Source organism: Harpegnathos saltator, unplaced genomic scaffold, assembly GCF_003227715.2.
Source record: "Harpegnathos saltator strain DR-91 unplaced genomic scaffold, Hsal_v8.6 scaffold785, whole genome shotgun sequence".
In the NCBI taxonomy this organism is placed as follows: domain Eukaryota; kingdom Metazoa; phylum Arthropoda; class Insecta; order Hymenoptera; family Formicidae; genus Harpegnathos; species Harpegnathos saltator.
In genome coordinates, this window is record NW_020230632.1 from 1,022,539 (window position 1) to 1,032,003 (window position 9,465).

Genomic DNA, 9,465 nt, shown 5'->3' on the forward strand with positions numbered 1-9,465 from the left:
GCGTTCGCTGCGCATGCGGAATCCAGCATTCGCGAGTCGCGGCCAATTGCGTTTTTTCTTTTGCGAAGAAGACTCACACGCGCCTCGCCGCGGTGATCGCCGCGAAATGCGTGTTTCGCCGAAGCCGCATTGTCGCTCGCGTATTTTTCTGCGACACGAGAAAGAGTTTCCTCGTGCCCGCCGCCGCCGCCATTATCTCGCACACCGCAGACCAAGGTTAACAATAACGACGTCGAGCCGATATTTGGCGCACGTTTCCTTCTTTCGCGCACGTTCGCCCGACGCTCGCGCGAGCAAGAAACGCGCGCTAAGAATGACGTAATTCCCAGTTGCATAACTCGCAGCACGGCGTGCGCGCGTAGTACCGCGACTATTCGTGTCAACTATTATTCTTCGAACGACCCTCGGTGACGGCGGCGTCGTTGGCCACGGTGCGCGTTCGCGCATCCTTGGAACTGGAATTTATGGGACGAGGTCGCGTAGGTGCTCGCTTAAGCGTCTACGATTTCTTTCGACGTCGCGCAGACAGTTTCGCGAAACGGTATAAGCGGTATTAGTCGCGCCCGCGCGATTTCGAAGGCGCTCGTCTCGCCGTCTCCGTCTCCGTCTCCGTCGCGTTGCCGGAAGTGACGGCGATTATTATTATTAACGGCTCTCAACGAGGAAATCCTTAATCTCGTAATCCTATCGTGCGCGCCAGATGACTCTGGCAAGTCGTGCTGAAAATTTGCGCTACGGATTCGCGCGACAAACGAAGCGCGAAGCGACGACGCGACAGCGACGACATGCCTAAGCCTTCGGCGGGAATGGCACTTGAGAGATTCTCTCGCGATCGGAAGACTCGTTTGTCACTGATGATCCACGATTACGGCTGAGAACGCCGTCTACCCGCCGTCCCGCCGACGTACAATGTTACAATGAAAATTGTAAATTACGCACGCGATCACTCTCGCTCGTCGTTTTTCACCGCTGAGACGGCGCGGCGGCGGCGGCGGCGGCGACGGCGCGCGTCCGTGCGATGCACGCACGGGAATCGCGCATTTGCGCTTGATAACTCTCGTTTAATACGCTTCGACGCTCGGATACTTCCGCTTGATATTCGATCGTCGCGATTTTATTGCACCGCGCGAAACCGGTATATGCGCGCGTGTTATCGCGCGAATGACATCGAAGAATGTTCCCGGCAACGACGACGACGACGCGCACATTTCGAGTCCTCCCCGCGGCCGACACACGCCGGGGGGAATGCGGATACGCACAAGGGAGCCCGGCTGGATGTTATGTGCGGGGTCGATCTCTATGTCCGCAAATTTCAGCGCTATAACTTTGACAAAGCCGCCGATTTAAGGAGCCCTCGCGTCCCGTCGTGTCGATGTGACACGAGAGAGCGGCCTGAACGAACGATCGTGAGCCTTTCCGGGCGTGCGTGTAAATATTCCCACGAGCGGATATCTCGACGAAATTAACGGAGGCCGTGACACACATTCCTCAAGATGATGCATGAGACGGATTATGGTCCGATAGATCCTAAACGTGACAATTTCTTCACACGCCCAAGTACAAGGACATATAAGGGTGATTCTCGGCACGTGATCGCAATACACGGTGTTAATACGTATTGGCACGACTATCGTCGATTTTACGTGCGATTATTCCATCGTAGTCGCGTATGGCATGCCGTTAATTCCGTTATCGGACGTCGAAGCGGAAAAAATGGGGACGTTCGGTATAAAACCTAAGAGTTAAACGCTACTTTATGTCGCTCTACGAGGCTGCATTTTCCCCGACTTTTCCCAGTGGTCCATTAAAGCCCGAGGAAGCGAGCCGCTCGCCATGAAACGCAAAACCGTGCTATCTGCGCTGGAAGTGTACTACCGGCTTCAATTGTATCGTTTGGAGAAACTTATCTTAAGTAACAATTAAAAAAAGTGAAATATCAGAGGGCTAGGAGCTAGGAGCTAGACCGAACGGGCGATAAGTTAAGGAAAATCCGGTGGGTACCGTCTACTCGAGATAAGTTTGCGCACGGTGCGCTATTTGTGAAAAGAGGAAAGAACTCGAGAATTTTATACGGAAAATCCAAATAGGTATAGACACCAATGTTCTTCGTCATATTCTCTCCCTCTCTCTCTCTCTCTCTCTCTCTCTCTCTCTCTCTCTCTCTCTCTCAATTGTGAAATCAATGTTTGCATTCGGTATAAATTACACCAATGTAAATTTGGCGTCTGTTTACTCTCTTTCATCAGGTGCGCATTTCTCTAATTTTCGAAGCAACCATGTATCGATACTGGTTGACGAATAATTTGAGATTCACCAGAATGTCAAACTATAATCTGTCACGTAATGATAAATTACGAATGCCGGCTTAGATGTCGCGACTCGAGTATCTCCTTGTATCTCGGTAAGTTTGTTATTAAACGTTCGCACGAGTCGGAAATATATGTAATAAATGATTTCACACACACCTGAAAATACACGATGTATCGCTGCCTGCGCCTCGGCGTTCCTCCGTCGTGGCTCTCGTCGTGACACTGATATTGACACCGATATTGATTGTGAAACACTCGCGTGGATACGACAATTCGATTGACGGAACGTGCGCTAGTGTAACGCGAGTGCCGAGACGACAGAGTCCAATTAAATCTTTCAAAAGAGCCGATGAAATATTTTAATCGCCCGACGCGAATGATGAATAACGCACCGGCACGTGTGCGCCGCGGTATGTGGGTCACTCGCTGACTCGGAACGTGGTAGAAACATTGCGAGAAAGTTTGCGACACACGAAGGTGAGTTTGACCGTCTTAAAGATCCGAGACGTTTCGGGAATGTTGATTGTTTTGGTCGCTCTGCGCGAGCGAGAGACGCTGCTGCTTTTGCCAATTGTTTTGGTATTCTCGCGCGTCATGGAAGCTTTTCCGTGCGTTGATGCGTGAGTTATTGTATCCCGGCTATTAAAATATGAAGAATCGGAGTCGCGTTAATCGAAACACGCACGACGGAGGAACGATGCCGAAGACGCAGGCGGCGATACATCGTGTATCTTCAGGTGTGCGAAATCATTTATTACACATATTTCCGATACTTGCGCGCTCGAATCTTTATGCCTGTGCGAATGATGAGAAAGCTTGCGTAATATTATTGCGGCTTGACACGTTGTTTCTCAGCATAAGATTTCTTTCCTTTAACAGGAATCGCGTATCCGGGAAAAAAACTTGTCTCTCTCTCTCTTTAAGTAAAGGTTCTCTCGTTATTGCGGCTGATGTATCACATTTACGGCAATATTCATGATTCGTAACGCAATAAGTCGTATCGTATTTCGACTGTAAGAGCCAAGCGACAAAAGAGAGGAATAGCATCTACTATGAGGATTGTATTTAAAGAAATGCGACGTTCCTCTCTCCTATTCGTGCTAATACCGAGATGTAGTGCCGAAGCAATATATTAGCGATATTTCTCGACTGGAATCTTATCCCCTTTATTCAAGTCGTGGCACGCGTAGATATATACCGCCGAAACCTTCGTCACACAAAACGTGCTCGGTTTCTCGACCGACAACACGCCCACGCCTACTCCCCGATCCTTCATCTTCGTAAGCGAGGGTTAAGTTTAAGGGTAAAGTAAACAACCCTTGAAAGAAGCCGCCTACGAGCTACGGCCTGATCGATGCGCGATTCTTGTACTTGGCCATTTTCTTCTGGAAGAAAAACGTTCGCACAGTTTTCCGCGCGCGCGCCCGTGCACGTGTGTGTGTGTGTGTGTGTGTGTGTGTAAAGAGAAAATGAAATAAAAGGCGAGCCAATAATACACATTACGTACGAGTATATCGCCAAATGCTAACATGCAACATTAAGTGTCCACGATATACGAGCCGTTTGTCGGGAAAATGTTAATTAAACGTATTATTTATCCGTCTCCCCGAGAGACCTTCGGAGATGGACTTGGCACACTTGCAAGATTAACGACATATGCGGCTTGTAAAATAAACATAATACTAAAAGATGAAGATCGATTCGGTGTCGCAGCTGTGTGTCGCGGAGACGGAGCTCCGTCGCGTTGTCGTTCTCCTCGCGCGCTACTTTGCACGGGGATCAAGGTGGATAAAAAATGATAATCCACAGTAGGAATCGAGCGACCAAAAGCGCGCCCCGACTTGCTCGATCGATCACATCGATTTCGCCACGCTCTCGCTCCTTCTCCTCGTTTGCATATCCAATTTGGAAAAGTCGAGCAGGGGCTCCTCCTTCTTTCGAATCTCCTCTCCCCGACGTCGCTTTCGCCCGCCGCGGCGCGGCGGATGAAATATTCGGATGTTTTATCAGTTATTTCCGCCGTTCCGCTGGCATTTCGGCGTCCCGCCTCGCTGACCCAGTCCCGCGTTTTTGCCTCGTATGAGCGCCGCGAAACTACTATTCTTACGTTTCCCCCTTGCTATTTTCCGTCGCGCCTCGATATAACGTTCCCGAGCGCGATACAGAGTTAGCTGCCGCGGGGAGGGGGCTGCAAGGGGAGGGAGAGGGATTAAGCAAATCCCGTCACCCCGTCACGACTATATACAACGATACGCGCCACTGCCACGAAAGTGAATTAACTTTATATTAGGCCGCGGCCCGGAAGATCGTCGTTATTTTAACCCCAACACGACCGGTTGTTGGAAGCCGTGCCAAACTCTTTTTTTCTCTTCTTCTTCCTCTTCTTCTTCTTCTTCTTCGCCCACGGGAGAGCGGGAGGGTACGGAAATTTCTCAGTGGTATAAGGATATCTTGCAGGATCGCGGGGGATTAGAGGGGCGCGAGGGGGCGAGAAGGAGCAGAGGGGTCGGATCCTTTATCTCGACTCGCCGCAAAGACGACCGGCGAGCGGAGACTGAAAGGCCGGGATGGCGAGAGAGAAAAAAGAGCGCGCCCGGCACGAAATTTCACTTAGGCTCTTGTCGGGGGTGAATTGCGAGGATGAGTCGCTGTGACTATTCCGGGGTCGACATCGCGCGGCCGTAAACGCAGAGCGCCGCCAGAGCACCACCGCGCTGCCGCCGTTGCCGCCGTCGCCGCGTGTTTTCCCCGTGTATATCTCGTTGTCACGAGCGGCATCGAGCCGCGGCGAGGAAGCGAAAAACAAGTCGGCAAGAAAGTGCGCTTTAATGGACGAAACGAGTTTCCAGCCACATGGAACGCTATTGCTTCCGCCTTATTTTCCGCCCCCTCTCGTCAACACCCCCGCACCCCGCCGTCACTCCATGCCGCGCTGCGTCGCGTCGTTCGTTCCTTCGTTCGTTCGTTCGTTGGTTTACGTTGGAACAACACTGATCACTCCACCTCGATCTATCCACCTCGAGCTACATCCAACCCTCGCAGCCTCGTTGCGGTTTATGCGCCAAAATCGCGGACGACGATGGCGCGAGCGTCAGCAGAGCCGCGGCCAGGAAAAACACAAGAAACAAGGGGACTGACTTCATTTGCTTTGCGAAATGGGCATTCGGCAAACGAGCTCCCAAAGTGCAACGATGGGAGGACGCGAGGACGAAGGTGAAAAAGGGAGTACAAGAGAGAGAGTGAGAGAGAGGGGGGGGGAACGGCCGAATAATAGTATTCCGCGGGAATCAAGAGGAATCGCGCGACCGACGATCGAAAACACATCGAACGATAGATATCCATATGTAGCCGCGTGAATATTGATACGCCGACATCGACTGTAATATATTATTCGGGGAGAGAGGGACACACATGCGCGCGCGATAATATTTTACACGCGGCGACTTCATATTTTATGCAAAAGGCTGTAAAACACAAGCGGCCGCGAATAGTTTCCGATGACTCTTCTTCGCGGGCTGTACTTTATGGGGAATCAGTCGCGTTAGGATTTTCCGCGCATCTCAGACATTCTTTTTCAAACGGAACCGCCCCGTCGCCCCCGTTGCCGTTGCTGAACGCTTCTTACGGAACATTAAACGAGAATTTGCCCGCAACGAGGTGGTTGCGGTCTCGACGCAATAAAACGCGTTTTCCAGCGTTGCCCGCTGGATTTTTGCATAAGAAACTTTGGCAAAAATTTGCAGTCTGTTTCCGCGTGCGCGAGGCGCGCACGGTAAACGTTGCGGCTGTACTTTCCACCTCTCTGCCTTTGTGCGAACGTTCCGCTCGGCGCCGCCGCCGCCCCTTTGTTAATTCTTCTCGAGTTTTATTAAAATGTCGGGCGAGATTTTCGGCATAATTCCCGCTGTGTTGCCGCCGCTACTAACCGCGTGCTTTGTCCGCCGTTAATAAATAACGACCGCATTAATCAGACGTCTCAGGGCACGCGATGTGTATTTATGTTCCGGGACGTACTGATTGACACGTAGTTAGTAACTCAGACAACGAGCACACTTGAATGATATTCACGTAGCATGACTGTCGGTTATCATCTCGCATCTCGAGAGAAAGATCGGCTTAATGATCGAGTGACTCGATCGCACGATGAATCACCTACCGTGGGTCGGAGTAGGAGACCGAGCACGTTCCGGAGCACATAAACCTACGATTGCGATCTTCCCAACGACTCGGTTGAGAATATTGACTGTATTTGTGTGACATCTCGAGATAAAGAGAGAAAAAACGGACAGAGAGAAGGAGACAGATTTCTCTATACACGTAGGCAGTCTGAAAAGTTCTCTCGACCTGACACATACATGGCATTAGAAACTGTCAAACTAAAATTGTATTGGAAAGTGGCATCCCTGATATAGAAACCCATGTAAAATTTTATTCGATCTGTCAGGTCATTCGAGTAGTAGCACCAATTGAAAAAGCTTCGTGCAAGCATGGGTGCCGCATTTGCTAACAATTGACCAAAAACGCATTCGAATGCGTATTTCTCAAGCGTGTTTGCGTCGTTTTAACTAGGATAAAATGGATTTCAAGCGTCGTTTCAAAACTGTTGATGAAACTTGAATCCACCGCTATACACCAGAGCGAGAAGAACCTTCCGGAATCACACTTTAATGATGACATTGAATTCTTGGAAGAACGTTGGAATAAATGTATTGAAGTTTCAGGAGATTATATTGAAAAATAAAACATATTTCACGGCAAAAAAAAAGTTTCCTTTCATTGTTAGGCCGAGAACTTTTCAGACTGCCCTCGTATATTTGCTTGGGGCCTACCTTCAATGTTTTATCCATCTCCTGAATGATTCATTAGCACTCGAGATGACATGACAATGACAGTAACAACTGATTGTAGTCTTAACAATGTTGCCTCTTTCCCGCGATGCCGAGAATGGCTTACTTCGACGGGGAGAAATTATGCGTTTCAACGGCTTGAATGTCAAGTAGCAGTCGACCCTACGCATGCGACCCTACGTTACGCGCCAATCCCAAGATGGCTGCAATTATCGCGCTAAATATTGCGCCTACCAGCCACTATCTCGAGCCGATGACTCCAACTTGATGCCTCGGCGTCTCTCTATCAATATCCAGCTAACCGGAAAACTTTCTTCTCGTTTCAGATCCGGATTCGCGATGAATCTCTCTCGCCGATGAATCTGGACGAGGTTGGACGTCGTTGGACATCGAGGCGAATCGGTGAGTGCACAATTCAAACGCTCGCCAAGCGTGATATTACGTGATGCGTGCGGTATTTAAATGTAAATCTCGTCGACCGCCGCAGAAAAATCACACAAGGCTCGCGTACCGCGACGTTGCGAAGTCAGCCGTGAGAGATCAACGGTGTGCAGTAGCGCGCGTTTAAACAGTGTTTAGCAATACATAATTATTACATCAGCTCGTATACACGCAACTCGTGCCTCTGTTGCACGACACAAGGCACGCTAAACGTCTCGATGCAGAAATCAATCACGCTGACGTGCGGCTTTGCAAACACATAAAGCTGTACGTTACAATCTTTCCCCCATGGTAATTCGGGATAAACTTCTCGTGGCGCGTCAGGCTCGTAGTTTCGCGAACGCTGCACAAAGCGCAGAGACGCGAGGCGACGGGAGGGGAGGGGGGGGGGCAAAACGAACGGGCGGAAAGAGGATAAAAAAATGGAGAACTAGATAAAGGAAATTTTTCTTCGTGCGCCGGAAGGAGTACACCGCTAACAGAGTTCGAAAGAGTTAAACTTTATCGCTACCGGGGAGGAAGCGAGGGAATGAAAGACAGTGGGGAGAGGGTGGTCCGAGGATGAGGATTCCTCCCGACTCCCGGAGCCAACTCTCTTTGTTCCAATTATCGCGGGCTCTACCCTCGTCCGACGAGCGAGCGAGCGAGCGAGCGAGCCTGCCCACCGACGCGATTTGACCTTTTCCGCTTCCGGTTAACCGCACGCTATAGCCGGTTATTCTTCTCTCGCAGCGACACGATTTCCACGGGTGCTCAGGTGCCCCCCCCCCCCCGCTTCCATCTGCGGTCTCATAAAACGTTAACGTACATTCGTAGCGCGTGTGAACGTAGCTGGAATCTCCGACAAATTGCCCTTTACATCATTCCGCCGCGCCGCGTTCCTTTGTTCGTTAATTCGTAATCCGATCGTAATTAAAAGCTCCTAATTAATTCGCGATTATATACGCACAAGATCGCGCTCGCGCGCAAGTAGACAGAGTAGACCGAGATTTCCGAAAGTACGAAAGCAGCCCCGAGCAATTCTGCGTTTTCCAGCGAGCTGGCGCACGTTGACTCCTTATACCGACGTTAAATTCTTCTTCTTCTTCTTCTTCTTCTTCTTCTTCGAGAGAGAGAGAGAGAGAGAGAGAGAGAGAGAGAGAGAGACTGTTTTCCACGGTGGATATTCCGAGCGAAGCAGGCTCGTGCAGGCAATGTACATGTGCGCGCGTATAGCTTCGCGTAGCTTCGCGAGCGATTTTAATAGACGACAAACGACGTCTACCTGCGGTCCTCGACGGATCACGGTTGCAACAATGAGCTCCCCTCGGCCAGGCACAGGCACAGGTTAAAGCACCACGCTCCCTACGTACCCTAGGCAATTATCTCGACACGGAGGCCTCGCTCGAAGGGTGCGAAAGGGCGAGTAGTGAGTCGTCCGTCGTTTACATTCTGATCGGTTTGCTCGCGCGTGTCGGCCGCTCAAAAAAACATCCACTAGGGATGACGGGGTGGGCTCCGGGCGAGCGTTTGGCAGGTCAGAAAAGGGATCGCCGATTCTCGCGAACCTTCGAGGGATAGACAGCCAGTGCGGTGGATTGTACGGGAGATGAGGGGAAGAACGGCGGGGCAGGGGGGGGGAAGGGCGGGAGGACGACGAACGGAAGGCTGACGCTACGTTGGGATCGCGTTGAGCCAGATGGATCGACGATCGTTTGTCGTTCTTAACGCCGCGGGAGGGCTCAACGGCGGCGTTGATATTCACCGACTGATGCCGGAAAAATTACCCGATTAGTTGGCACCCACCGCACCGCGCCGCGCCTTTGTTCCGTCACCCTCTCTTCTCGAAGGTGCAGCGAGCGAGCCATCTCTCTTTGCTTCTCTCACTC